Here is a 23594-nt window from a genome sequence, read left to right as displayed (position 1 = left end):
CCTACAACCCCTTTATACCCTCATAGGTGCCGTTGAAAACCTCAGAAAAAGTGCTTTATCCATGTGCCGCGCTGCATGCAAATTGTGTGGTCTGGTCTGATGGGCGAATCCAGATCATGCTCAGCGCCGCTATGGTCCCTTCAAATGCCACCTCTTCTTTTTGGATGGAAGTGGATGATAAAGTGCTTGAAGTGTTGCACCTGGACCTGTGCGCCTCACTCTGTCCTATTGAACAGTCAGGGAGCTGATGACGTAACAAGTAAAGCCGGCGTTTGCGCATTTCATGACTTTGCGCTGCTGGTCTGGTTCCACTGCACAGTTGCCAGACTTCAAGCATTCTGACTAGTGTTGAGCAATACCTTCCGATATGCAAAGGTATCGGTATCGGATTGGATCGGCCGATACCGGCAAAATATCGGATCTCGCCGATACCGATACCCAATACCAATGCATATCAATGGGACACAAAATATCGGAATGGTTCCCAGGGTCTGAAGGAGAGGAAACTCTCCTTCAGGCCCTGGGATCCATATTCATGTATAAAATAAAGAATAAAAAAAAAAAATATTGATATACTCACCCCTCCGGCGGCCCCTGCTCTTAGCGGTGCCTCCGTTCTTAAGAATGCAGAGTTAAGGACCTTCGATGACGTCGCGGCTTGTGATTGGTCGCGTGACTGCTCATGTGACCGCTCACGTGACCAATCACAAGCCGCAACATCATTGCAGGTCCTAAACTCACTGCATTCTTAGGAACGGAGGCTGCCGGTTACATTGCTAAGGTCCAGGGGCCGCCGGAGGGGTGAGTATATCCATATTTTTTATTTTAATTCTTTATTTTTTACATGAATATGGATCCCAGGGCCTGAAGGAGAGTCTCCTCTCCTCCAGACCCTGGGAGCTATACACTGGGAACTTCCGATTCTGATTTCTGATATCACAAAAATATCGGAACTCGGTATCGGAATTCCAATACAGCAAATATCGGCCGATACCCGATACTTGCGGTATCGGAATGCTCAACACTAATTCTGACAAAGACATGTCATCTACCGTACTTACATCCACAGAGAAGTGGTGGCATTTGAAGGGCGGGGCTGAGCGCTATCCATATTGACCCATTGGACAGGACAACAAAATTTTCATAAAACTTGGGATGAGGGTAAAAAGAGGTTGTAGGAATAATAATAATCTTTATTTATGTAGCCCCAAAATATTCTGCAGCGCCTTACAATTCATCAGTTCTTATACAAGTCATAAGTAACAGCGGTAAAGATAATACAATAATTAAAGCAAAAACAATGATGACCCTGCTCATAACAGCCGACAATCTACAATGAGGTGGGGAAGACACAATGTGCTGGTGCTTATTTACAATGATAGTCCAGCCATCTTCAGGAAATGGGGATAGATAAAGGCTGCATGAGCTGGTCACCAGCCAGTATGTGTGGTGCTTTTGGGTGTGGTGGAGTTTGATGGAGAGTTATCTTCAGACAAAATGATTGGGCTATACATATAAAAGGACTTTAATAATGTGATATGCCATTCTAAACAGATTTGTTTATAGGGAACTGTATAAGTTGTGGTTAGTTCTGATTTCTTGGGGTAGAGCATTCTAGAGGATTGGTGCAACTCGTGAGAAGTTCTGGAGTCGGGAGTGGGAGGAGCGGATTAGTGCAGATGTTAGTCTTGTGGAGCACAACAAGCAGTTATGTTGATAAACAAAAATGAAGTAGGCGATGTAGGGGGTGCCGCACTGTGGAGAGCTTTGTGGATGAGAACAAGCAGTTTAAATTGGATCCTATAATGTATGGACAGCCAATGCAATGACTGTCAAGGAGCAAATACTTCCAAGTACCGATTAGCCAGATAGATGACCCTGGCTGCTGCATTAAGGATGGACTGGAGAAGGGAAAGTCGAGTAAGGGGGAGGCATATTTTACAGAACATTACAGTAGCCAATGCAGGAGTGGATCAGGGCAACAGTGAGGGTTTTTGCTGTTTCCATGATGAGAAAAGGGTGGATTCTAGAGATGTTCTTTAGGTGTTACTGGCAAGAGCATGCAAGAGATTGTATATGGGAGGTGAAGGAAAGTTTAGAATCAAACATAATACCCAGACAGAACACCTGCTGCCGGGGTGTTATTATGGTGCCACTCACAGAGAGGGAAATGTCAGATTTATGGAGGTCAGTAGATGGCGGGAGCAGAAGAAGTTCAGTTTTAGAGAGGTTGAGTTTCAGATAGAGAGCGGACACGATGTTGGAGACTGCGGACAGACAGTCACTGGTGTTCTGTAGTACAACGGAGGGGGTAAGATCACGGGATGATGTGCGTAGTTGTGTGTTATCAGCATAAAGATGGCACTGGAAGCCAAAAGAACCCCATTTACATGATTTCAAGGATGATGGGCATGGTTTTTAAGGAAAAAAGGTGATGACAGGTTCCCTTTAATATAGTGATACCTTTATCCATCCCTACATTTGTATCAACCTATTTTATGTACTTTATGTAAATTCTGAAAAAATGAATGAGCATTGAACAATGATGAACAAATGTGCTTGGATAAGGCGTTAATTAAGCATGCTCGGGTGCTAACCGAGTGTCTTCGTCTTCCTCAAAAAATATGTTTGAGTCCTCGCCTCTGCATGTCTCATGGCTGTTTGACAGCAACAACACATGCAGGGGTTGCCTGTTTATAAGGGATTCCCTGCATGTGTTGTGGTAGTCTAAGGGTATGTGCTGTTTTAGTCTAAGGGTATGTGCACACGATCAGGAATTTTCACTTTTTTTGCGCATTTTTTCGCGATAAAAACTCTATAAAAACGCATAAAAAATGCTTGGATATGCATCCTATCATTTAGAATGCATTCCGCAATTTTTGTGCACATATTGCAGCAAAAGAAGCATCATGTTCATTCTTTTTGTGGATTTTTTGCAGATTTCCCATGGTTTTGGAGTGCAGGGTAAGAACGCAAAAAATCCGCATAAAATCTGCAAAAAAAAAACGCGTCAAATCCGCAAAAAAATGCATGCAGAATTCCTGTGGAAAACCTCAGGTTTATGTCAGGAATATTCTGCATGCATTGCGGACGTGTGCACAAAGCCTAACAGCAGCGAGACATGCAGCCGAGGGGACTCTAACATATTTTTTGGGGAAGATGAAGACACTAGGTTAGCACCCGTGCATGCATTGCTCACTCATCATTAGTACTTAATGATTGTAATATACTTCAACATCAGATACATTATTTAATAGAAATTGGTAATTTTAACTGTCAGGTTTGCATCAGGATTGGAAATGAGTTTATATTCCCATAACTTAATCAGAAGCAGGCCGGGAAGAACTGCTGACTCAGAGAACCATTGTGACCAATATATGATTTTTCTTTCAACACTAAGTTTGAAGAGATTATAATAGTGTCCTATCGACTAAAACACTTTACTAATAGACTGTGAGGTACAGAACACGCGGGAAGTATTAGTCCAGATCTAATAATGCAGGACATGCTATGATCTGCGGATGAAGCTAATCAGGAGATATGTAGGTATGATGTTGCTACAAATCAGTCTGCTGTTACCAGGCTCATGAACACATCTTCCTGCAGACCAGTGTTGCCAACTTGAAGTTTTATTTTTTCTGGATAGCTCATCCAAAAAATCACAGACAGACAATACTTTTTTTGGACACATTGGAAAACCCCCCAAAAATTCTGATTATAGGTAGTGATGAGCAAGTATGCTCGTTACTAGAGTTTCTCCGAGCACGCTCGGGTGTTATCCAAGTATGTCGGCGTGCTCAGAGATTTAGTTTATGTCGACGCAGCTGCATGATTTGAGGCTGCTAGACAGCTTGAATACATCTGGGGATTCCCTAACAAACAGGCAATCCCTGCATGTGTTCTCCATGCTCGGAGAAACTCGAGTAACGAGCATACTCGCTCATCTCTAATTATAAGTGATCCATGTCTAAAGCCCATAATTCTGATATGAAGACATCAGTGAAGTAAACTGTAAAATGATTAGAATTACAGTCAAAACTATCTGTATACATTTTTTCAGCTTCAAAAAAATACGGACGCCTTAAAAAAAATTTATGAACAGGGTAATAAAGTGCCCTATTTTTACACACTGACTTGTAGTTTCTGGATGGTTGGATACTAGTGTTGAGCATTCCGATACCACAAGTATCGGGTATCGGCCGATATTTGCTGTATCGGAATTCCGATACCGGTATTCCGATACTTTTGTGGTATCGGGTATCGGGTATCGGTATCGAAACAACATTAATGTGTAAAATAAAGAATTAAAATTAAAAATATTGCTATACTCACCTCTCCGACGCAGCCTGCACCTTACCGAGGGAACCGGCAGCGTTGTTTGCTTAAAATTTGCGCTTTAACTTCCTTACGCGAAGTCCCGGCTTGTGATTGGTCGCGCGCCGCCCATGTGGCCGGGACGCAACCAATCACAGCAAGCCGTGACGTAATTTCAGGTCCTTCAGGATTTTAAAATTACGTTCCGGCGTTGTGATTGGTTGCGTCGCGGTCACATGGGCGACGCAACCAATCACAAGCCGTGACGTCACGGGAGGCAGGAGACGCGCGCATTTTAAAATGCGCGCGTGTCCAGCCTCCCGTGACGTCACGGCTTGTGATTGATTGAGTTGCCCATGTGACCGCGACGCAACCAATCACAGCAAGCCGTGACATAATTTCAGGTCCTTCAGGATTTTAAAATTACGTTCCGGCGTTGTGATTGGTTGCGTCGCGGTCACATGGGCGACGCAACCAATCACAAGCCGTGACGTCACGGGAGGCAGGAGACGCGCGCATTTTAAAATGCGCGCGTGTCCAGCCTCCCGTGACGTCACGGCTTGTGATTGGTTGAGTTGCCCATGTGACCGCGACGCAACCAATCACAGCAAGCCGTGACGTAATTTCAGGTCCTTCAGGATTTTAAAATTACGTTCCGGCGTTGTGATTGGTTGCGTCGTGGTCACATGGGCGACGCAACCAATCACAAGCCGTGACGTCACGGGAGGCTGGACACGCGCGCATTTTAAAATGCGCGCGTCTCCTGCCTCCCGTGACGTCACGGCTTGTGATTGGTTGCGTCGCCCATGTGACCGCGATGCAACCAATCACAACGCCAGAACGTAATTTTAAAATCCTGAAGGACCTGAAATTACATCACGGCTTGCTGTGATTGGTTGCGTCCCGGCCACATGGGCGGCGCGCGACCAATCACAAGCCGGGACTTCAAGTAAGGAAGTTGAAGCGTGAATTTTAAGCAAACAACGCTGCCGGTTCCCTCGCTGAAGTCCAGGCTGCGTCGGAGAGGTGAGTATAGCAATATTTTTTATTTTAATTCTTTATTTTACACATTAATATGGTTCCCAGGGCCTGAAGGAGAGTTTCCTCTCCTTCAGACCCTGGGAACCATCAGGGATACCGTCCGATACTTGAGTCCCATTGACTTGTATTGGTATCGGGTATCGGTATCGGATTGGATCCGATACTTTGCCGGTATCGGCCGATACTTTCCGATACCGATACTTTCAAGTATCGGACGGTATCGCTCAACACTATTGGATACCCTACTGCAGATAGTCCTAAAGGCTTCCAGATGCACACCCTTTAGATCTGCTGCATTTACCATTCACTAAATGGGGCTAAGGTACAGCCATCACCCTCCTACTTCACCCATCAAAGACAAGTTAAAGACAATTCCAGTATTAGGGGCATTGGTGATCTCCCAATGTCTGATATTCAATTAGCATGTTTCATATAATTACACAATTTACCTAGGTTGAAAAAAGACCTATGTCCATAAAATTCAACCCTTCTCGACAAATTTTCTAAAATTTCGATTGAAGCTATAGCAGCACGACATTTCCCCAGAGAGTTCAATCAGTAGATATTATCTTTATGTTTTCCCACAATGTGATATATTTGGACACATTTAGTAGTGTTATGTGCCCATTGTGTAACTTTAAAATCCACCATACACTTTAGACTAAAGGTAGTTGAACCCATCAAAACCAGTGGGGTCAGCCATCAGTCTGAAGTTTCTATGGACCTCTCGATTTTTCCCAAGCAGAGGATGTTGAGTGAAAGGAGAATCTGGCCTTCTGAATTTCAGTAGCCAAGTCCTTTGTTCTCACTGGAGACAAGACACCACCAGAAGAGTCTGCCGGTGAAATCAGTGTCTCAGCCAGTATCTATCACTGCTCTCAGATTACATAGCGAAAAATCTGCTGACAGGTTTCCTTTAAAAGGCAAGACTTGTATGAAAACCAGAAGGTGGTGTAAGCTTAGACAAGACTTCCTGTTCTAAGGTTAAGTTGTCCAACTAGTAGTGAGGATTAGTACATGTGCCTCAATATTACTGCAGTGTAATGTGAGCCCAGACAGGCCGGGTCTTATTTTCTGTACAACATACAGTTGGTGCAGGAATCACTGAGGTTATTGTAGTCTGCTCTCCGCACACAAATAAAGCCCTGCTATCTCCCGGATGCTTCAGGTTCATCTGAGATCAGGTGGGAGATTTCCTACTGGTTTAATGAATAAAGATGAACCCTTTAAAGTCAGTGCTGTTGTCTGTAAATATTATGCGGAGGATTTGTGTTGCTGTTTGCCCGGGGTCATTTGTTGTAGTAAGTGAATGTTTTGGTTTTCTTTATCACTTGCTGATGGTACAAATTGTACACTTTATGTGAAGAGCATACAATATATAAAAGTAAATGGAGAGAAGACATACATGGCTACTGGATTGGAATGCAGTTCTACATTGTCATAAGCACTAGATTGTAATCTTCATATGCTGCCAGCTCTGATGTTTTGGGGGGTGTAGAGCCTCCACTCCTAATTAGTGTTGAGCATTCCGATACCGCAAGTATCGGGTATCGGCCGATATTTGCGGTATTGGAATTCCGATACCGAGTTCCGATATTTTTGCGATATCGGGACTCGGGATCGGAATGCATATTCATCTGTAAAATAAAGAATAAAAATAAAAAATAGGGATATACTCACCCTCTGACACGCCCTGGTGGTAACCGCTGCAACCGGCAGCCTCCGTTCCTAAGAATGAGCGAGTGAAGGACCTGCGATGACGTCGCGGTCTTGTGATTGGTCGCATGAGCGGTCACATGAGCGGTCATGCGACCAATCACAAGCCGCTACATCATCGAAGGTCCTTCACTCGCTCATTCTTAGGAACAGAGGCTGCCGGTTGCAGCGGTTACCACCAGGGCACGTCAGAGGGTGAGTATATCCCTATTTTTTATTTTTATTCTTTATTTTACACATGAATATGGATCCGAGGGCCTGAAGGAGAGTTTCCTCTCTTTCAGACCCTGGGAACCATCCAGGATCACTTCCGATATTTGTGTCCCATTGACTTGTATTGGTATCGGGTATCGGTATCGGCGATATCCGATATTTTTCGGATACCGGCCGATACAATCCGATACCAATACTTTCAAATATCGGAAGGTATCTCTCAACACTACTCCTAATATTTACGGGAAAAACCTCATCTGACAAGTTTATATTTTTCAAGCTCCTTTATGTAACATGGAGACATGTATCACTTTAGGGTGTCCCTTAAGTCTGGACACATAGGAATTCACATTAGAGAGGTTGTTCACTACTTTACCATTGATGAACTATCCTTAGTGTGGCACCCTGAAAAGTCAGGCGTCACAAATGTCGGTGAACTCTGATGGTGTGAGAAGCCAGGTGAAATACCAAGCCCAGGAGAAGCAACCCTGTGCCCCTGGGATTGAGTGGTGCTCGAGATCAAGGAAGCCAGACAGTGCATTTGCCCTGGTCACTATCGGGACTCCAGTAAAATCTGTGCGGCCACATGGGACATAGTGTCATGCACGGTTCAAAAAGTGCCCAACTACCAGAAGACATCAGAGGAGGGATGTCTTCATATGATCCTTAGTTGCCAGCAGTGGGAAGAGAGCTGATGTACATTCCTGTAAGCCTGAGATGCCATGGATGCCAAGTCCAGGCTGAGCAGATAATTTTTAGTGCAAATATAGTGCTATATGCAGTGGGAGTGACAGGAGCTGCTACACATTGCCAGAAAAGAGCTGGCACCACCGACACCGATAATAGCTAATAGGCTGGATTGTCGGGTGTCGGACACTGACCGATCAGACAATGATGATCTATAGATGGGTCATCATCAATACTAAAGTAGTGGACAACTTCTTTACCTATAATCTTTTTCCGCCACAGATTAAATATGACTCTAGCCAACTTGACTTCTTTTTCTGAAGTATGCTAAAGGAGAACGTGTACTCAATGAAAATCATAGATGTAACACACTTGATTGAATGTACAGGGTGGGCCATTTATATGGATACACCTAAATAAAATGGGAATGGTTGTTGATATCAACTTCCTGTTTGTTTGTGGCACATTAGTATATGGGAGGGGGAAAACTTTTCGAGATGGGTGGTGACCATGGTGGCCATTTTGAAGTCGGCCATTTTGGATCCAACTTTATTTTTTTCAATGGGAAAAGGGTCTTGTGACACATAAAACTTATTGCGAATTTCACAAGAAAAACAATGGTGTGCTTGGTTTTAATGTAACTTTAAACTTTACAAGTTTATGACCACTTATAAAATGTGTTCAAAGTGCTGTCCATTGTGTTGGATTGTCAATGTAACCCTCTTCTCCCACTCTTGACACACTGATAGCAACACCGCAGAAGAAATGTTAGCACAGGCTCTGAGCATTCCTACATGAACAGTTTCCTGGAAAGTGGATTGGTCATCGTGGGCCAGTTTAATGGCCACCAAGGTCTTTCTTTCTCAGTTTTTAGTTTTAAAACCTTGGCTTCATTTTTTCTTCTCATTTTTCCAAGAGTCATGACTTTTTATTTTTCCACCAACAGAGCCAGATGAGGGCTTGTTTTTTTATGTGAGGCAAGTTGCATTTTTGCATGACATGATACATTTTACCATGTAGCATAAAATGGGAAAATAATCAAAGCGTAGTAAAAAGGCAAAACACAAACAAACTCAATTCCGACATAGTTTATTTTGTTCATGTTTTTGATTATGTGGTTTAAATGACCAGGCAATGAAATATTTAGAATTGAGAGTCCTCAGTGGTTGATGCCTTTTCAGTTACCCATTAACCCCTTCATGACCCAGCCTATTTTGACCTTAATGAGCTGGCCATTTTTTGCAATTCTGACCAGTGTCCCTTTATGAGGTAATAACTCAGGAACGCTTCAACGGATCCTAGCAGTTCTGAGAATGTTTTTTTGTGACATATTGGACTTCATGATAGTGGCAAATTTAGGTAGATAATTTTTGCGTTTATTTGTGAAAAAAATGGAAATTTGGCTAAAATTTGGAAAATTTTGCAATTTTCACATTTTGAATTTTTATTCTGTTAAACCAGAGAGTTATGTGACACAAAGTAGTTAATAAATAACATTACTCACATGTCTACTTTACATCAGCACAATTTTGGAAACAATTTTTTTTTTTGCTTGGAAGTTATAAGGGTTGAAATTTGACCAGCGATTTCTCATTTTTACAACAAAATTTACAAAACCATTTTTTTCAGGGACCACATCACATTTTAAGTCAGTTTGAGGTGCCTATATGGCTTAAAATACCCCAAAGTGACACTATTCTAAAAACTGCACCCCTCAAAGTGCTCAAAACCACATTCAAGAAGTTTATTAACCCTTCAGGTGCTTCACAGCAGCAGAAGCAACATGGAAGGAAAAAAGGAACATTTAACTTTTTAGTCACAAAAATGATTTTTAGCAACATTTTTTTTATTTTCCCAAGGGTAAAAGGAGAAACTGGACCCCAAAAGTTATTGTGCAATTTGTCCTGAGTATGCCGATACCCAATATGTGGGGGAGGAACCACTGTTTGGACGCACGGCAGGGCTCGGAAGGGAAGGAGCGCCATTTGACTTTTTCAATGAAAAATTGACTCCAATCTTTAGCGGACACCATGTCGCGTTTGGAGAGCCCCTGTGGGCCTAAACATTGGAGCTCCCCCACAAGTGACCCAATTTTGGAAACTAGACCCCCCAAGCAGCTTATCTAGATGCATAGTGAGCACTTTGAACCCCCAGGTGCTTCACAAACTGATCCGTAAAAATGAAAAAGTACTATTTTTCACAAAAAAAAATTTTTAGACTCAATTTTTTCATTTTAACATGGACAACAGGATAAAATGGATATTAAATGTGTTGGGCAATTTCTCCTTAGTACACTGATACCTTACATATGGGGGTAAACCACTGTTTGTGTACACGGCAAGGCTCAGAAGGGAGGGAGCGCCATTTGACTTTTGAATGAAAAATTAGCTCCAATCATTAGCGGACACCATGTCGCGTTTGGAGAGCCCCTGTGTGCCTACACATTGGAGCTCCCCCACAAGTGACCCCATGTTGGAAAATATACCCCCCAAGAAACTTATTTAGATGCATAGTGAGAACTTTGAACCCCCAGGTGCTTCACAAATTGATCCATAAAAATGAAAAAGTACTTTTTTTCACAAAAAATTTATTTTAGCCTCAATTTGTTCATTTCCACATGGGCAACAGGATAAAATGGATCCTAAAATTTATTGGGCAATTTCTCCTGAGTACACGATACCTCACATGTGGGGGTAAACCACTGTTTGGGCACACGGCAGGGCTCGGAAGGGAAGGAGCGCCATTTGACTTTTTGAATGAAAAATTAGCTCCAATCGCTAGCGGACACCATGTCGTGTTTGCAGAGGCCCTGATGTTCCTTAACAGTAGAAACCCCCCACAAGTGACCCCATTTTGGAAACTAGACCCACCAAGGAACTTATCTAGATGTGTGGCGAGCACTTTGAACCCCCAAGTGCTTCACAGAAGTTTATAACGCAGAGCTGTGAAAATAAAAAATCATTTTTCTTTCCTCAAAAATAATTTTTTAGCATGCAATTCTTTATTTTCACAAGGGTAGCAGGAAAAATTGGACCCCAAAAGCTGTTGTACAGTTTGTCCTGAGTACGCCGATACCCTATATGTGGGGGAGGAACCACTGTTTGGATGCACGACAGGGCTCAGAAGGGAGGGAGCGCCATTTGACTTTTTCAATGAAAAATTGACTCCAATCTTTAGCGGACACCATGTCGCATTTGGAGAGCCCCCGTGTGCCTACACATTGGAGCTCCCCCACAAGTGACCCCATGTTGGAAACTATACCCCCAAGAAACTTATCTGGATGCATAGTGAGAACTTTGAACCCCCAGGTGCTTCACAAATTGATCCGTAAAAATGAAAAAGTACTTTTTTTTCACAAAAAATTTATTTTAGCCTCAATTTGTTCATTTCCAGATGGGCAACAGGATAAAATGGATCCTAAAATTTATTGGGCAATTTCTCCTGAGTACACGATACCTCACATGTGGGGGTAAACCACTGTTTGGGCACATGGCAGGGCTCGGAAGGGAAGGAGCGCCATTTGACTTTTTGAATGAAAAATTAGCTCCAATCGCTAGCGGACACCATGTCGTGTTTGCAGAGGCCCTAAGGTGCCTTAACAGTAGAAACCCCCCACAAGTGACCCCATTTTGGAAACTAGACCCACCAAGGAACTTATCTAGATGTGTGGCGAGCACTTTGAACCCCCAAGTGCTTCACAGAAGTTTATAACGCAGAGCCGTGAAAATAAAAAATCATTTTTCTTTCCTCAAAAATAATTTTTTAGCAAGCATTTTTTTATTTTCACAAGGGTAGCAGGAAAAATTGGACCCCAAAAGCTGTTATCCAGTTTGTCCTCAGTACGCTGATTCCCCATATGTGGGGGTAAACCACTGTTTGGGCACACGTCAAGAAACTTATCTAGATGTGTAGTGAGTAATGTTGAGCGATACCTTCCGTTATCCAGAAGTATCAGTATCGGATTGGATTGGCCGATATCCAAAAAATATCGGATATCGCCGATACCTATACCCGATACCAATGCAAGTCAATGGGACACAAATATCGGAATGTAAATAAGCCCTTTCTGTCCTTCTACATCCTGTTCTGGAGGGGGGAAGAGTGTGGGTGGTGCATGGGCGGACACTGTGCGTGTCTGTGTGTGCGGGCGGGCTCTGTGCGGGCTGCCGGGGCTCTGTGCGTGTGTGCAGGCATCGTCCGATGATACTATGAATAAATAAATGGAAAATGTGCATGATTTGAATGGAAACATGTGCGAAAAACAGATTCGGAGGCTGGATTCATCATTTCACATCTCAGTTTCATCCGTTTTTTGCCGGATCCGTCGCTGTGCGTTTTATCGGTGGAAACAGCTTTTTTGAAGGAACCTGCAAAAAAACAGATGAAACGTGTGGCCATCAGGTGCAATCCGGTGCTAATACAACTCTATGAAAAAAAAATGGATCCGGCGGAAAAAAACGGATCCTGCAAATGTGCTCGCAGGATGCGTTTTTTTACCCATAGACTTTTACTAGTGACAGATCGCGACGGATGGCCACATGTCGCGTCCGTCGTGCCACGGATCCGTTGTCTTTTGGTGGACCGTCGGCACAAAAAAACGTTCAAGTGAACATTATTTTGTCCGTCACGTCCGCCATTTTCTACCGCGCATGCGCGGACGAAACTCCGCCCCCTCCTCCCCAGACTTAAGAATGGGCAGCGGATGCTTTGAAAAACTGCATCCGCTGCCCACGTCGTGTACAAATTTCACAAAGTGCGTCAGTACGTCGGCCTGACGCAAGTATGAAAGAGGCCTTAATGAGTGTTATTAAAAAAAAAACAAACGGAAAAAAACGGCGTGGGCTCCCGCGCAATTTTCTGCACCAGAGGGGGAAAGCCGACGGCCGGGGGCCAATATTTGTAGCCTCCTATGAATATTAGCCCTCAGCTGTCTGCGTAGCCTTTACTGGGTATTAAAATAGGGGGACCCCCCAATAGCCTAGAGAGGGGCCATGGATATTTTCCCCCTGGCTGTAAGATGCGCCAATTCCGGCACTTAGCCCCTCTCTTCCCACTCCCGTGTAGCGGTGGGATATGGGGTAATAGGGGGTTAATGTCACCTTGCTATCGTAAGGTGACATTAAGCTGGGTTAATAACGGAAAGGCGTCAATAAGACGGAAAATTTCTCACACGGCAATGGCATAAAGTGAAACTAGGGACTATTTTTTACAGTGGTGGAGGAATACAGTGCTGAAGGATACCTTCCTCCCATCATTGTGTTCCTGGAGCCCCTGGAGAGCGGTCACATCAGCTGATGCTGCTGTTCTCCACGGGAGATTGTTGTGGGACACTTGTGGATTTCTGCGGACAGGGAGTATTTGGTTATTTGTTATTTTAATCTTTTTTACAGATGACTCTGGCTTCGGGGAACAAAGTGACAAGTAATGGTGAGTATGTAATCTATGTTTAATGTACTGTATGTATGTATTGTATGTAATCTATGAATGTATTGTATGTAGTATGTATGTAGCATATATGTATGTATGTAGTATGTAGTATGTATGTAGTATGTAAGTAGTATGTAATATGTATGTAGTATGCATGTAGTATTTATGTAATGTATGTAGTATGTATGTAGTATGTATGCAGTATGCAGTATGTATGCAATATGTATGTAGTATGTATGTATGTAGTATGTATGTAGTATGTAGTATGTATCTAGCATGTATGTAGCATGTAGTATGTCTGTAGTATGTCTGTAGTATGTCTGTAGCATGTATGAAGCATGTATGTAGCATGTATGTAGCATGTATGTAGCATGTATGTAGTATGTATGTAGTACGTATGTAGCATGTATGTAGTATGTAGTATGTATGTTGTATGTATGTAGCATAGACCCCCCAGCAGGCCGCACAGACCCCCCCGGCAGGCCGCACAGACCCCCCGGCAGGCCGCACAGACCCCCGGCAGGCCGCACAGACCCCCGGCAGGCCGCACAGACCCCCCAGCAGGCCCCACAGACCCCCAGCAGGCCCACACAGACCACCGAGAGGCCGCACAGACCCCCCAGCAGGCCGCACAGACCCCCCGGCAGGCACACCGACCCCCGAGAGGCCGCACAGACCCCCGGCAGGCCCGCACAGACTGCCGGCAGGCCACACAGACCCCGTGGCAGCCCGCACAGACCCCCACGGTCCCGCACAGACCCCGCCCACACAGAGACACGCAGTCTCCACCCACGCACTGCCCACACTCAATTATAGTGCATTATTGCACTATGGGAACTTCCGATTCCGGTATCCGATATCGCAAAAATATCGGAACTCGGTATCGCAATTCTGATACAGCGAATATCGTCCGATACCCGATATTTGCAGTATCAGAATGCTCAACACTATTAGTGAGCACTTTTTACCCCCAAGTGCTTCACAGAAGTTTATAACGCAGAGCCATGAAAATAAAAATCTTTTTCTTTTCCACAAAATTGATTTTTTAGTCTGCAATTTTTTATTTTCACAAGGGTAACAGGAGAAATTAGACCCCCAAACTTGTTCTGCAATTTTTCCTGAGTGCGCTTATGCACCATATGTTTGGGTAAACCACTGTTTGGGCACACGTCGGGGCTCGGAAGGGAGGGAGCACCATTTGACATTTTGAACGCAAGATTGGCTGGAATCAATGGTGGCGCCATGTCGCATTTGGGACCCCCTGATATGCCTAAACAGTGGAAACCCCTCAATTCTAACTCCAACACTAACCCCAACACACCCCTAACCCTAATCCCAACCCTAACTATAACCCTAATCACAACCCTAATGCCAACACACTCCTAATCACAACCCTAAGCATAACCCTAACCACAACCCTAACCCCAACACACCCCTAACCCTAATTCCAACCCTAACCCTAACCACAAGCCTAACCCTAACCCCAGCACACCCCTAACCCTAATCTTATCCCTAATTCCAACCCCAACTCTAATCCCAATCCTAACTCTATTTCCAACCCTTATCCTAAGGCTATGTGCCCACGTTGCAGATTTGTGTGCTGATTTTTCTGCACCGTTTTTGAAAAATCCGCAGGTAAAACACACTGCATTTTACCTGCGGATTTCCTGCGGTTTTATACCTGCGGATTCCTATTGAGGAGCAGGTGTAAAACGCTGCGGAATCTGCAAAAGAATTTACATGCTGCGGAAAATACAACTCAGCATTTCCGCACGGTATTTTCCCCACAATGGGCACAGTGGATTTGGTTTTCCATAGGTTTACATGGTACTGTACAATGCATGGAAAACTGCTGCGAAACCGCAGCGGCCAATCCACTGCGGATCCGCAGCCAAATCCGCACCGTGTGCACATACCCTAATTCCAACCCTAATCCTAATTCTAACCCTAATTCTAACCCTAACCCTAATTACAACCCTAAACCTAGTTCTAACGCTAACCCTAGTTCTAACCCTAGCCCTAGTTCTAACCCTAACCCTAGCCCTAACCCTAGTGGAAAAATAAAAATAAATACATTTTCTTTATTTTATTATTTTCTGTACCTGTGGGGGTGATAAAGGGAGGGGATATTTATTTATTTTTTTTATTTTGATCACTGTGATAGGTTGTATCACAGTGATTTAAATGTACCTCGGGAATGAATGAATCTGCCGGCCGGCAGATTCGGTGGGCGCACTGCATATGCGCCCACCATTTTGGAAGATAGCGACGCCCATTGCTAAAGACCTCCGGCACCAGGAGGGATGCCAGGACTCAGGAGGCACAGAGGGGGTGAGATCGGATGGGGGGACGGAGGACAGGACAGAGGGATGGAGGACAGGACAGGGGGAGGACAGGAAGGAGGGGAGAGAAGGGCTGACGGTGGTGGGAGATCGCCGCTGTCAGTCAGTTGCGGGGGTGGATCAGGGTCTCCAGCCATGGCCGATGACATTGCAGCATCGGCCATGGCTGGATTGTAATATTTCAGCAAGTTTGACTGGTGAAATATTGCAAATTGCTCTGATTGGCTATTTCACTCTCAACAGCCAATCAGAGTGATCTTAGCTACGTGGGGGAAAATACACCCCCCCTGGGCTGAAGTACCACTCCCCCTGTCCCTGCAGGTTGGGTGAAATTACAGTTAACCCTTTCACCCGACCTGCAGGGACGCGATCATTCTATGACACAGCATATGGGTCACAGGTCGGATTGGCACCGACTATCATGACGCATATGCTGTGTCACAGGTCAGGAAGGGGCTAAAAGGTATCAACCACTGAGGACTCTCAATTCTAAATATTTTCCTATCTACTGGCTTTCACGGTACCAAGATATATATCTTTCCTGTATCAAGCAACGATTCTCCATGTCATTACGATAAGGGCTCATTCACACATACCTATGATATTCTAAGTGGCTGTTCACATGCCTAATTTTTTTCCCTGGACTAAGAGGTACACAGAAAATATCGGAGACTTGATTGATTTTGATCTGGGGATTGGATCAAAATCCGCAATGGAAGTCTATGGGTTGGGAAAAAATTGGACCATGACATGATTTTCATGGACTGTCAGAATGGAGTAAGTGAAGAAACTTTTTTTTTCTCTCTCTATGTAGAAGAAAAACTGATGATCTACGGCTGATCAGAATATTCGGTCCATTTTTCTTGTCCATGGAAAATACTGGCATCTAATTGTGTCGTAACGTTGGTATAAAATGTGTATGTTTTTTAGAGGTAAAAATATGGAATTTCATATTTGGTTTGTTGTAATGCAATTTTCTGAGATACATTACAGTTTTATTTTTCCATCAAAAGATCTGTTAAGGACTTGTTTTTTTCATGGCAAGCTGACATTATTATTGATATTTTATTTTCTTTTCTAGCTCCCATAGGAGACTCGAACCTGTGATCATGTCATCACTAGTTGTAAATACTGCAACACAACCAGACAACAGATACAGTATATACTTTCTACTCAAGGAGAAAGTATATATCTATATTCTTTTGGATCAAATCTTTCTTGTGTGATTCAGCATAATATCTTTTTGAGTGCCGTAGTTTATGACAATTTTTTTGCTATATTTTTCTTTTACTTCTGAGCACCATACTATAACAGTGAGCATCCCCTTTTGCTGCTAAACTCCTGAATAGGGACTGTTCTGCAGTACTCAGCAGTAGCCGCTACATACCTGATTGGAGCTGTTCTGCAGTACTCAGCAGTGGTTGCTACACTCCTTAATGGAGCTTTTCTGCTGTTCTCAGCAGTGGCCGCTACACTCTTGGATGGATCTATTGTACAATACTCAGCAGTGGCTGCTAACACTCCTAAATGAAGCTGTTCTCCAGGACTCAGCAATGGCCGCTACACTCCTGAAAGGAGCTGTGCAGTTCACCTCTGTACAATGTTTATACAAAGCTGCTATTGATGACCTGTCCTAATTTCAGGCCTGCAGAACCCCTTTAATTTTGATAACTCTTCCAAAGATTCCTGGTACTCTATGCTACTCTAGGTATATTCAGCCAGAAATAAAAATGTTAACAATTTCACATATTTTTTATTCATGTCTAGAACACCACTGACCATAAATAAGTACACAAACATTTTACCATTAAGCTGTTGATCAGTGGGTGTCAAGGGAAACGCATCCCTATACCATTAACTCATCAAATCTTGACTGCATCACTGATCAGGTAGGCTATAGGGAAGATATGTTAATGGATTCATGTTGTTTTTAGTGATTCTGAGTTCAAAACATAAGCCATAAATTAATAGAATTATCCTCTAGGATCTAATGCACTGTGCCTCATTTTTCATCGATGTTCATATGGCTAAATATATTTATTTTATACTACATTTTGTTTTCTAAATACCATCATTATAAAATAATAATTATTTTGATAGGTATCACATAACAAAATCGCCCATCCAAGTAGTTAAGTCTGTGAAAAAACAGCATAGACGTTTTATCCTTGTTGTGTCCTAGTGCTGTCTGTTTATCTCTGTGTAATGGGTGAGAGAAGCTTGTAAACCTTCATCTTTTTTTTTTACACACAAAAAAAATCATATGTCATAGTGGTTATAAATACTTGGACTCATGAACCAGAAGTGGTTGAAAGTTGGATCCAGAGTAGAGTTGAGCGAATTTGTTCGGGTTCCCTCTTATTCGGCAAGCTATAGCGCTTCCTGGATCCCGCCAGCTGATCAGCTGATCGGCACCGCAGCTGCATGTGTCGCGGCTGTGTCACAGTCACAGCACATGCATCCAGAGCACTGTTGAAAAATCATCATTTTTTCTCATATGCAGAATCAAGATGAAGTGTATATGTGGCCTTAGGCTTCAACAAACGAGAAGATAAAGAAAGCACTAGAGGAAAATTGCTGAAAGAACAAGATAGCATTGGGTACATTCTATTGTTTTGGTTCTAATCCAGACCTAGATCTAGAGCTGCAACATTTTATAAAGTAGATATGAATGTCTGTTGAAAAATTCCCTGCTTGATTCTCAAGGGTTGATGAATCTAGTACTAGGAAGGACATTGAATTTCCCCTAAAAAATTGTTGGTTACTTTAAAGTACCACTCCTGCACTTTTCTTTTACTTTAATGCTGGAGTGGTTCCACTAATCTAAGTTCTGTTACCCTCGTATTATACTTACAGGCAGCCGTCTGCTTTTTCCTGCACCACTTTGGTCCCCAACCACCGTCTTGCGACCACAACTTCTCTCTGACTGGAAGTGAGAGGCAACGGTCGCAAGCTCTCAATGTAATTATATGAGAACCAGAAAAACGACATTAACTTGTGACTTCCGGATCGCTCCAGCATACAGTGGAGTGATCCAGTACATCACAAGCTGATAGAGATCTACAGGAGTGGTGCCGGGAACAGCTCAAGACAGAGGTTGTCAAGTATAAGGCTAAGGGCAGGGAACGTAGATAAGTAGCACCACTCCTGTGCTGTAATAAAAAAAACTGTGAAGTGGAGCTTTATGGTAATCCTTCAACTGTAAACTAATTTAATATGCAAAATAATGTTAGCATAGGAAAGAGTAAATGTCTTAAGTATTCTAATTTAGCAAATAGATTTATTTCCTTTATTGTAGGTATTTGACAACAGGGAAATACGTTTAACCTTTACACTAGCAAGTTCATATTAAACCAACTATACACGGAAATGGATCACCTTGCTTCCATAAGTACTTTTTTTGTCAGGCCACCTCTCAAATGTTTGCTATTGCAGACATATTTTACAGTCACCAAATCTCCATAATTCGTAGGAGCGTGACTGATGGGAAATATGTCTGTGGGGAAAATGGGCACAAGTGGAAGCCCTATCCAAGCCCTAGTCATTAGTTGGTAGAGAATGAGTCGATGCTCTACAACAGTATTATTTGAATCAAGCCATCAAAGTTCTAAGTAACCAAATGTTGTAGCTCGGAGTAATCACACCTTGTAGCTGTGAGGAAGGGATGCTTCTTATTTGTTGGGGTAATATAATACCTTCTTAGTTATTTTTTTAAATAGAACCCCCAACCCTGATTGCTTAGCACACTCTGAGCTTCTTTTATGCATGGTGTACTTACTTCCATATAGTTCAGCCTTCTCTTTATTTCTTTTCAACTTCCACCTTGATTCATAGAATCATAGAATGATAGAGTTGGAAGGGACCTCCTGGGTCATCCGGTCCAATCCCCTGCTCAATTCAGGATTCACTAACTGAAGATTTAAATTAAGATTGCTTCCAAGAATTCATCCTATATTTTGTTCTTCTACTCCTCTAATCTCTGGTGTCAATCCTAAATAAGTTAACAATAAGCTAATAAGTCAGTCATGGAGATGATAATCTGAATTTTTATTATGTTTCTGGAGCTGTGCAGTCATCATCATTATCTGAGATGAGAGTTATTTTCTTTCTTTGTGGTACAGTCAATGGTACTTCCTCATACAGGCAGTTCTAGCGACCTCTTCAGTGAATAAAAGGACATGCAATATGCAGGGAATTACTATTAGAAGAAGTATACTGTGAATTTTCAGATAGAGAGATACAGCTAAATACTAGTTCAACTATATATTTTGAATAATTATTAAAAGACTGGATTAAGATAAAAAATTCTGGAGAGCTAACGAAATAAAAAATTGCTTCAATATATACAATCATAATTCTATAATGATGATGATGATTTCTATTATTATTATTATTATTATGTTTGATCACTATTCAATATTATGCCATCCTTGTATCTAGTGTTTAATTTTGGTTTAAGTCTATTCTAGAAAATTTGAGCACACTACGAAAGTATTACTTTCAACATTCTAGTTTATTGTAAAATGTCAGAAAGTTTCTATGATTTTATGAATCCTATTCTCCCAGCCCCGATACAGAAGTGTCTCCTTCCTTTATAACAAATTCATGGCTCTGCTTAACTTAGTATGTGAGCGGCAGCTGAGATGCTTATGAATCGCTGACAGCATCAATAACTGCTTGGTGCCACTTAACTGACTCTCTTTTTCCCACTGGATATTAGAAAAAACATTGTAGCTCCCTAGGTAGTGGAGTGGTTCCTGAGCCTCTCAGGATGCTATTATTAGATGCGTTATCAAGATTTTTTATCTACGGATAGTGGCTTACTAGACAACAAAGTTCAGCTGAGTGCAACCAAAACACAACGCATGAAATGCAGGTCCTTTCTGGTCTTTCACTATGTTTGCTCAACTGAAGGTGTAAACAGACCCCTGCAGGGCGAGCCAGCAAATATACTGGAATGTAAGGGATGCAGCATTTAATGGTAAGCACAGCTTTTATTTGTCTAAAAACAGATTCAGAAGCAATAGATGACTGATAATAAATCTCCAACTGAAAGAATCACATGATTACATAAAGTCCCCGATTCATCAAGAACGACATATGTTTTTTATACTAATCTTAATGATGACATGGGGTGGAGTGCGAGGCATCTTATTTATTAAGGGGTGCGTAATGAACGAGGCGAGGCACTACCTGACATGCTTCTCCATGTGACCTTTGCCATAAATCTTACTCAGGGGATTGGAATAAGTTGGAATTGTTGCTTAATGAATTCCTCTGCTCCTCATGAACATGAATTTAACACCACACCCCGTATCACCCCAGGTATGCCCATTTTGTCCGAGCTGCATTGTGTAATTGTGTAAAGATGCAAATTTGCATAGTGCAAAAATTTTGGTGTGAATCAATAGTCTGCAGTTTCATTCATTTTCATTGCATAACATCACAAATAAGTACATATCTTACTACTCTTTATGAAGTTTACAAAACTAGCATATTAGCAATATTTATTGGCCATATGACAAATCAAATCTAAATTAGCTTTAATGTTGAACATGGAAGCACTTTTTTTTCATTATGGTGATTAGTTAAAGGGTACCTTATTTTAGTATGTGATAGGTACTGAATCGTCCAACAGATCATTAAGCATCATTAAAATTACCAATGGTCGCCTAACAGTTCGCCGAACATAAGCGAACACCATTGAATTCAATGGGAGGCAAAATCAAATGCATAGACAATACCTTCAGGAGGGCTCAAAAGCTGGCAAAACAGCTCAAATTAGGGGCAGACATCAGGAAAAGTGGCATCAATTGACCCATCAATTGCACTATAAATAATAATGAAAAAAATTTGACGTCGGTTCCCATGTATTTTTGATAACCAGCCAGGCAAAACTCTCAGCAGTCAGCATTAGCAAGGCCGGTTTTCAAGAATACAGGGGTCCCCACTCTTTTTAAATCATTTTAAATAAATAATTTTTAAAAATGGCGTTGGGTTCCCCCGATTTTTGTCAACCAACCATTCTAAAGCTGACAGTTGGGGACTAGTATTCTCAGGCTGGTTGGGGCCATAGATCTTGGCCTCCAAGACTAAAAATAGCAGCCTGCTACCACTCCGGAAAAGGCACATCTAATAGATTTCTGGCACTTTGCTCGGGCCTTCCCACTTGCCCTGTGGTAGTGGCAAGTAGGGTTGATATTTGTGGGGTTGATGTCCCTTTTGTATTGTCCGGTGACATCAAGTCTACAGGTTAGTAATGAAGAGGCATCTATGATGCGCCTCCATTGCTAACCCCATAGTGATATTGTATAAAAAACAAACACCCAAATTAAAGTCCTTTATTTGAAACAATGACAAAGGCTCCTATATTGACTTTAAATTAGGCTATACTCGCATAGCTGCCCAGTCCCCTGAAGCCGATGTCCCCTGCAAATAAATTAAAATAATAAACAACTGTATTCCTATGCTGTCTGAAGTGAAGAGATAATCCATGATGTCCCATGACAATCCTGATTACTTTGAAAGCATTCGCTAATGTAACTGCTCTACTCAGCAGTCGGCAGCACACTGACAGGAGAGTGCAATCACTCCTGCAGTGTGCAGTGCTGAGATGCGGTGAGAAAGTTCACTGGCGTTCATCAGCTAATGGGCCCTGGTGATCTCACTTATGGAACCTCTGCTGTGTGAGAACTTTCTCACGCAGTGGTGCTGCATGTGAGGGCATCGAGGCTTATCTACTGAATAACTCCACTGACCTCACTTACGGCAGCTCAGCGCTGCACACTGTAGGAGTGATTACACTCTCTTGTCAGTGTGTCGCTGGTTGCCGGGTAGAGCAGTCGCATTAGTTAATTTGACTAGAGATGGGTGGACCTCTGGATGTTCGGGTCCAGTGGGTTTCGTCCAACAGTTAAAAAAAGTTTGTTTTGGGTACCGGAACACTACCTGTATCCAAACCCGGACCCCATTCACTTGAATGGGGGCCCGAACATCCAGTATTTTCCATGCTGTCATGTGCATGACAGCACAGCAAACTCAGATTCTGATTACCACTAGTCAGACAGCCGGAGTTCCCATGCTGTCGAAGGACAACGTGAGCACGCAGCTGTGATCGGAAGTATAAAGTATACCTCCTGTCACTGATGTCAGCTGATGGGACTACTGCTCCCATCAGCCAACGTCTGCTGGTGCTAATAACAGCACCTGTGCTGTAAATAAATAATTTTAAAAAAACGCCTGGGTCCCCCTGTATTTATGATACCCAGCCAGGCAAAACTCACAGCTGGGAGTTGCAACCCTCAGTTGTCAGCTTCAGGCTGATTATCTAGAATAATGGGGTCCCCACGCTATGTTTTTAAATTATTTAAATGAACACTTAAAAAAAACAATGTGGGATCCCCTCATTTTTGACAACCTGCCTTGCTAAAGCAGACAGATAGGGTTGGTATTCTCAAGCTGGTAAGGGGCCATGGATATTGCCCCAGCCTAAAAACAGCAGCCTGCAGCTGTCAAGAAAAGGTGCATATATTAAATGCGCCAATTCTGGTGCTTTACCCATCTCTTTCTATTTGCCCTGTAGCGGTGGGCAAATGTAGTAATAATTGGGGGGTTGATGTCATTTTTATATTGTCCGGTAACATCAAGCCCACAGATTAGTAATGGAGAGGCATCTATACGACATCTATCCATTTCTATTCCTATCGTTTTATTGTAAATAAAGACACAATCAGAATAAAGTGTTTTATTTTAAATAAACACAAAACACAGTTTTTCCTTTTTTTATTTAAAAATAACAAACACAGTTATACTCACTTGATGCTCAATACATTGAATCACTCGTCATTAGTGTTG

The sequence above is a fragment of the Ranitomeya variabilis genome, chromosome 1 (assembly GCF_051348905.1).
Source record: "Ranitomeya variabilis isolate aRanVar5 chromosome 1, aRanVar5.hap1, whole genome shotgun sequence".
NCBI classification, from domain to species: domain Eukaryota; kingdom Metazoa; phylum Chordata; class Amphibia; order Anura; family Dendrobatidae; genus Ranitomeya; species Ranitomeya variabilis.
The sequence above is the reverse complement of the archived record's forward strand: the minus strand, read 5'-3'. Positions refer to the sequence as shown.